We start from the raw sequence: 7,445 nt of genomic DNA, 5'->3' as shown, positions 1-7,445 counted from the left end.
CATTGTTGTGTGTATTCTTTGCTAACCATTTTATGGTTCTTGCAGTCCTGTGGTTTCTGCCTTTTCTAACTTCTTGCGTGTTGCTCAGTTGAGACTAGTTGCTCAATAAATAGTTTGGGAATGAACAAGGAAGGGAAGAAATGAGAAAGTCCAAAGAAATACCAGGATTTATAGTGGGAGACTGCTATTCTGAAAGTCAATAGCTTAAGCCTTTCTAATTTGCAAATGAGGACTAAAAGCTTACTTGCAAAATTTATGAGATGACAAAAAAGAGCGGAAGTAATCTCTAAACCCATTTTGTGACAGTAAAGAATTACGGAGGATTTCTTGAACTGGAATGGAATACCTGGTTACTTTTATTTAAAGATAGGTTTGTTTTACGGTGTATTAGATGTCTTAAAATATTTATGAAGAGCCTCATGTTCAAAACTTTGTGCTAATTAGAATTTAACATGTTGTGATTATATTCATAAAACTTTCAACTTTTTAAGGTGTTTATTATTTTTGACCAATAAATTACAGGCAAAAAGTTCTCAATTTTCTGGTTCTCTTAGAGATCAAACCTGTCCCCTCCTTTCTCAACAGCAGCAATTCTCAAACATTTTGGTTTCAGGATGCTTTTATACTCTTAAAAATTAGGGAGGACAACACAGTGCTTTTGTTTGATGTAGGTTATATCAATTTTTAACATACAGAAACTAAAACTAAGAAAGTTTAAAATATTTATTTCATTTCAAATAACAGTAAAGCCCATTAACTATTAGTACAAATAACATTTTTAATGAAATATAATGTTTTAAAACAAAAAACATTAGAGAGAAGATTGACATTATTTTATACTATGGCAAATCTGTTTAATTTCAGACTTAATAGCGACACCTGGGTGGCTCAGTCAATTAACCATCTAACTTTGGCTCTGGTCATGATCTCACAGTTTGTGGGTTCAGGCCCTGTGTCCGGCTCTGTGCTGACAGCTCAGAGCCTGGAGCCTGCTTCAGATTCTCTCTCTCTCTCTCTCTCTCTCTCTCTCTCTCTCTCTCTGCCTCCCTCCCTCCCCTCCTTGTGCTCTCTCTCTCTCTCAAAAATAAATAAAAAAACATTAAAGTTTTTCCAGTTTTTGGCTTCACAGTAGATAGCTAAATTCTTATATTTGCTTCTGTATTCAATCCGTTGCGATAGGTTGTTTTGTTGAATTATATGAAGTCAGAAAAGTGCAAAGCATTTTACAAACTTTTCAGATAATTAGGGCTGTTCACTGATATTATATACAAACCTGACAAGTGGAATTTTCTTAAAGGTTAGTGCTATATAGAATCTGGAGCCATTATCAATGAAAACATACTCCATTATATTAAAATCAGGTGGTCAATCTTGTGCTTTTTTTACACATGCATGATCTTGGATCATCATGTATTGGTCATTTACAGAAAATTGGTTTGTTGAGTTATGCAGATCTTCCAAATGTTGACCCATTTTATTACATGATGTAAAAAATCACATTCATTAATAACTTTGCCTTCTTCATCTGAGAAGCTTTCAAGTGTAAGGAAGCTATAAATCTATCAGTGGTAATAAATAAAACTGGCAATAAAACTATCTATTGTTTTCCATTTGTGACAGTCTCACTTGCTTTTTTTCATTTTTTGAAAGATTATCAACCAAATGCCCAAATCTGAATAGTCATAATTTGTGTATAAATTGGTCTTTCAAGTAAAAATAGTGTTCTGTAAATAAGAGCTGATGATTCAGTTAGTAATTTTTTAAAAATCACAGAAGAGCTTATCTTTGAGACAATTTTCATACTCTGATATGCAGCAGACATGCCTTTATGAATTCTTCCCATTTCAACAAATTTCGCAAAATCCAAGGAGTTGGTTTAATAAAATCTAAAATGTTTACTGTTGGGGCGCCTGGGTGGCTCAGTCGGTTAAGCGACCGACTTCCGCTCAGGTCATGATCTCGCGGTCCGTGAGTTCGAGCCCCGCGTGGGGCTCTGTGCTGACCACTCAGAGCCTGGAGCCTGTTTCAGATTCTGTGTCTCCCTCTCTCTCTCTGACCCTCCCCCATTCATGCTCTGTCTCTCTCTGTCTCAAAAATAAATAAACGTTAAAAAAAAATTAAAAAAAGATGTTTACTGTTTTATCAATGACATTCTTAAGTGAAACTGGCTTTTTTTTTTTTTTCCAATGTGTAAAGTGAACAACATAGCTACTTATTCAGTTTGAGGTCATTGCTTAATTTGTGCTAAAGCACAAGCAGTTTATCCATCATTGCCTTTGCAATATTAGTGCAAATGTCAACCCAGTGATAAAGAACACCAACATTTCGTATTATCATAAGATTAGGGTTTTTCGTTTGCTTGTTTTGTTTGTTTTCTGAGAGAGAGAGTGCATGCACACACAAGGATGGGGGTCGGTGAGGGGCAGAGGGAGAGAGAGAATCTTTTGAAAAAAAATTTTAACATTCATTTATTTTTTGAGAGACAGAGAGAGTGTGAGTGGGGGAGGGGCAGAGAGAGAGAGAGAGAGAGAGAGAGAGAGAGAGAGAGACCCAGAATCTGAAGCAGGCTCCAGCAGAGTCCCATGTGGGGCTCAAACCCACAAACCGTGAGATCATGAGCCGAAGTCAGACAGTTAACTGACTGAGCCACCCAGGTGCCCCGAGAGAGAGAGAGAGAGAGAGAGAGAGAGAGAGAGAGAAAGAGAGAGAGAGAGAGAGAGGGAGAGAAAATCTTAAGCAGACTTCACACTCAGCTCAGTGCAGAGCCCAAAGTAGGGCTCCATCCCACAACCCTGGGATCATGACCTCAGCCAAAATCAAGAGTTGGATGCTCAACCAACTGAGCCACCCAGGCACCACACAAGATTAGTTTTTAACCTTTAGACCCCTGAAAGGATCTTGGGACCCTCGGAGGACCCAGACTATACTTTGAGACTAGCTGTTCTACAATAATTAAATATTAAAATGGAACTAAGTTTTGTTCACCAAATATGTTTTCCATATGTATTCTGTAAAGATAGACAGTGGTCAAAGAGAAATATGTGATGCTGTTTTTTTTTTTCAAGGAATTGCCACTTGGGAAGTAGCTCTGTTTAGCTATACACTTTAAAGCCACATTGCTTAAAAAGCATCATTACTCTCTTTAAAATATTTTTCTTGATTTAATGAATTTACACACATGAAAAAAATTAGGTGCACACAAATATTTAGTTGATGTGGTTTTTGATGCTCATGGCCATGATGACGAGACAAACAATCCCAATATAGGTAAAAGTGTGAAAAGTGTTGAAGGAGAGGCCCGTACAAGATACATAGGCCTTTGGGAGAAAAATTGTCAGTGGGATCTGGATTGACTGAACTTGTGGGAATGATTCTTCCCAAAGGTGAGAAGGGCTGCCTCTGTCCATCAACCATTTGCTATATTCCTATCCCAGAATATCTTAAGTTATCTCTCCTGGCTATACCAATTGCCCTCATCACTCCCCTCCTTCCAACCTCATGTTTTAGTCATCATTCATTCTTTGTCTTTCTCAGTAACCTTATCTTATGCACATACACACACCAGACAAAATAAGTGGAAGTGACCTTCCAAAACTATATTAAACTCCATTACAACCTTTCAACACAGTCATCTTAGAAAATATTTCCTTCTCTGTATTCTTCTAATACCACTGAATAGCTGTGGGGCAGTGGGACATGGTTATTAACTTCAATAGCAAAAGAAAGGTCACCATTTGATTTTTTCCATTACAATGTTTTAAAAATTAAGACATATTGATTTCACATGGCAGAAGATTAACTAGATATTGAAGGACTTTTCATTTCAAGTTGTGGTGTTTCATTTGGTTTTATAGAATTCTATGCCTCCTGTCTTTATTAATTTCTTATATTTTCCCACCTTCCTGGTAAAGGCAGGTAAATGCTTAGAGACAACTATGGATCAGTTATGATAAGAAATGCATGTACAAAAATATGTGTATATAACAAATACATATACAATAATGTATAGATCTGTGTATATACATATACATATATATATATATATATATATATATATATATATATGAATGACAAGATGAATGACAATGTGAAGTATAAAGTATCAATGAAGTTGATACTTTGTTGATGATTTTTGTGGATAGGGACTTTATATTTGGCTTATTCTAAACAGGAAGACATCACTATCACAAAGTCATCATTATATCTGGGCAATATTGTTTCTGGGTTCCCCCCTAAGGTTGATTGTTTAAAGAAACTCAGATGTTCTTCACTTCAAAGGGATTGTCTCTGGTTAGTTTTGAGATATACATGGGTGCGGAAATTCCCTTGGTTTTTCTTTCCAGTCTCCATTCTGAATAGAGAGACATCTAAGATAATGTTAAACTCGCCAGCACTTTGTATCTTGAATCAGAAAAATTTTTTATAATGGAGGCAGATAGGGGACAGATGAAATGCTTACTGCAATAATATGAGCTAATCTTATTTCTCCTTCTTTATACATTTATATTCCCCACCCAACTCCCTTTCTCAGGGGACAGGTCACGATCATTCGCAGAAAAACAGGACTTTGTTGAGTTTGGCTTATTCTGCTATTTAGAAGGTGCGACAATTTTATTCCTAAAATGAAAGAGACAGACTTTGTAAGCCAGAACACACAAGGGAAATCCACTTTCCTTGAAAAGTCTGGCATCTTTTTAACCTGGCACTTAAGGCAGTTCTACAAAAGGTCTACTTTCCATTTCCACACAGTGTCAGGAAATTTAAAGCAAGTCCAAAGTCATAGCTGCATAGAGTGGACCTGGGGTCGTCAAGAAATGAAGAGTATCCACCTGACTTGTCCACTGTTTAGATGTCCTTAGGAACTTCCTCTGCTTACCTGGTACTTACTCCCTCTGCTTTAGATCTGGCACAAAGATACTATATATTTCTGAGACAACCCCAACACAAACTATTGGTCTTTATTTTTATATAATAACTTGAGACAAATGGCTGATTCCTCTTGTCTACCAATACCATGTTTTTCCCCTAGAAAATTGTACCACTTCTTATTTTTCAATCTGGCACTGCTGTGGGGTTTCCTCCAACTTGATTTGGTAGATTATTATTATGTATTCAAAAAGGAGAAGATAGATTCTGATAATTTACCTTACATTTTTATAGCACTTTAAAGATTGTTGAAATATTCTCAACACATTAAGTCATAAGAAATTTCTCAAAACATCATTAAGAATATTATCTGCAAGTACCCTGAAAATGTTGGTGATATTTGATTAAGCAACGTATCTATATATCTCAGCAAATATCTTTGTAGTTTGGCCTGGAAAACATATTTCAGACAGTTTATTAGCATGTTGTACAAAATAGTGTAAACAGGGATCCCTTATTCAAAGCCATAAAAGATAAGATACTAATATCAAACATACCTTAAATGGCTGTCACTTAAATGTTTTGGGACTATGATAAAGGTCAAAATATCAAATGGGAAAACAAAGCTCAGCAGGCATTTGTACTGAGAGGCTATGAGTGTTTGTTGTATAATCGAGGCAATCATTCTTTTTAGCATCCTTTTTCAGGGCTGTCAAAACCCAGACAAGGCTCAAATTTCAAATTGTTTCTCATTAAAACTCCAATCTGCGTAGACATTTGATTGTGATAGCATCTAAGTGACACCAATGCAACGACTTGAAAAGTGAGCATTCTGTGCCAGGCAACTGGTTTGATGGACGCTCCTTAAGTGAATTGAGTGACTTGGCTTGTTGTTTGGCCAACTTCTTTTTCATGTAGACACAGTCTAAGAGAAAAATAGCTCTACTTATTTCCTTTGGCACTTATCAGGCAAATAGGTTCCTGTAGTCAAGTTGTTCTCCAGTAATAGAACAGCTAATAAATCTAACCTGAAGACTCTTCTCGGGATACCAATTATTTCTGAGTGTTTGAATCTTGTTTTTATCCACTCACAGTTTATAGCAAACCTGGTTTTCCTCCCATTCATAAATCCCTACTGTTCTTGGCTGTATATGGAGAGCATTTGGTGCTCTCTAAAACTTTAGAGTCTTGAAAAATAAAATACAATTTCAAGAAATTAAACAGTCACTGTCCTAATGATTTGATCAATTGCTTTTTAACTCTCATTCACCCTAACCTTTCACTGGCTAGGCAAGAATTCTCAGTCTTCCTGATCAACTCATTAACCAATCAGATTCATGCAGAAGCCAACTTTTGGTTCTAAACAGAGTCATAACAAAGTAACCTTCCTTTTATCTTTATGTACCCAAAGAAAAATGGCAAACTCAGGCTGGGCAAAACTCATCTTATGGGAGTCCTATTCTATAAAATATTATATATATATATATATATTTAAAGATGAGCTCTGAGAAGTTAAAATTGCACTTGTAAGGCCATGTGCTTTCACTGTAGCCACTGTCCTATAGAACTGTCGCATCACAATCACAATATCACAGAACATTCTGTTAACATAATGATTCTACATACCAACAATTCTCTTTATCCTTACATTAGAAAAGAATTCCATATGTGAGTCTACCACTTATTTCAATGGAAGGGCCAAGTGGTTTGGATAGAACAAGATCTTAGTTGAACCTTTGCCTTAAACTGAAATTGAACCTGAATCTTGTTTAAGGTTCAAAAAGTTGAGTTAACTTTTTCCCCTTTATTTTAATTTTTGTGCATCTCTGCACTTCCTGATTTTGGTTGGGAGTAGAAACCAAAATACCGCAAGAAAAGCTATTCTTGTTGCATTTCCAGCCTTTCAAAGCCAAAAAGCACTGGAAATCTCACGAAGAAAACAGTTCCCACCTAATTTCTAGCCCCAAAAGGTTCAGATAAGTTTGAATAAACTTTGGATAATGTTGCATCTATTATTTGGAGAATATCTAAGACAAGCAGTGATAAAAAGCTTTAATATGGTAGAAAGAGGGAAGGAAATAAGATGACAATAAACTGGAAATTTCTTCAAATTAAACTAAGAACACTATCATTAAGCAAATCAGAGTTTTGTTTGCTTCATGGCAAAAAAGCCAGAATATTATAAATTTTGGATGAAAATTCTGAACTCAGCTTCCTAACTTCTTAAGTGTTGCCATTCACAAAATACTCTTCAAATCTAGATTATCTTTAAACTACTTAAAACACAATCACCAAAGCCATTTTAAAATAACTTCACTTGTTACCACATTAAAAATCTGTGGGAATAAATCATAATGTATAATTATAATGTTTCTGGAGCTTTACTTGTATAACTGTCTACTGGTTCATTCAATTCTGTTTGATATCCACAAGTATTGATTGAATACTTACTGTGTATAAGATGCCATATGTGTGACGATGTGTGATGATGCCATATGTGTGAGATGCCATATAAAGTGCTAAGAAGCTGATGATGGGTAAGATATATATTTTCCCTCAAGCACTAATACTCTGGTGGG

The sequence above is a fragment of the Panthera pardus genome, unplaced genomic scaffold, assembly GCF_024362965.1.
Source record: "Panthera pardus isolate Hobbes unplaced genomic scaffold, ASM2436296v1 HiC_scaffold_6, whole genome shotgun sequence".
Lineage (NCBI taxonomy): Eukaryota > Metazoa > Chordata > Mammalia > Carnivora > Felidae > Panthera > Panthera pardus.
Note: the sequence above shows the minus strand (reverse complement) of the source record.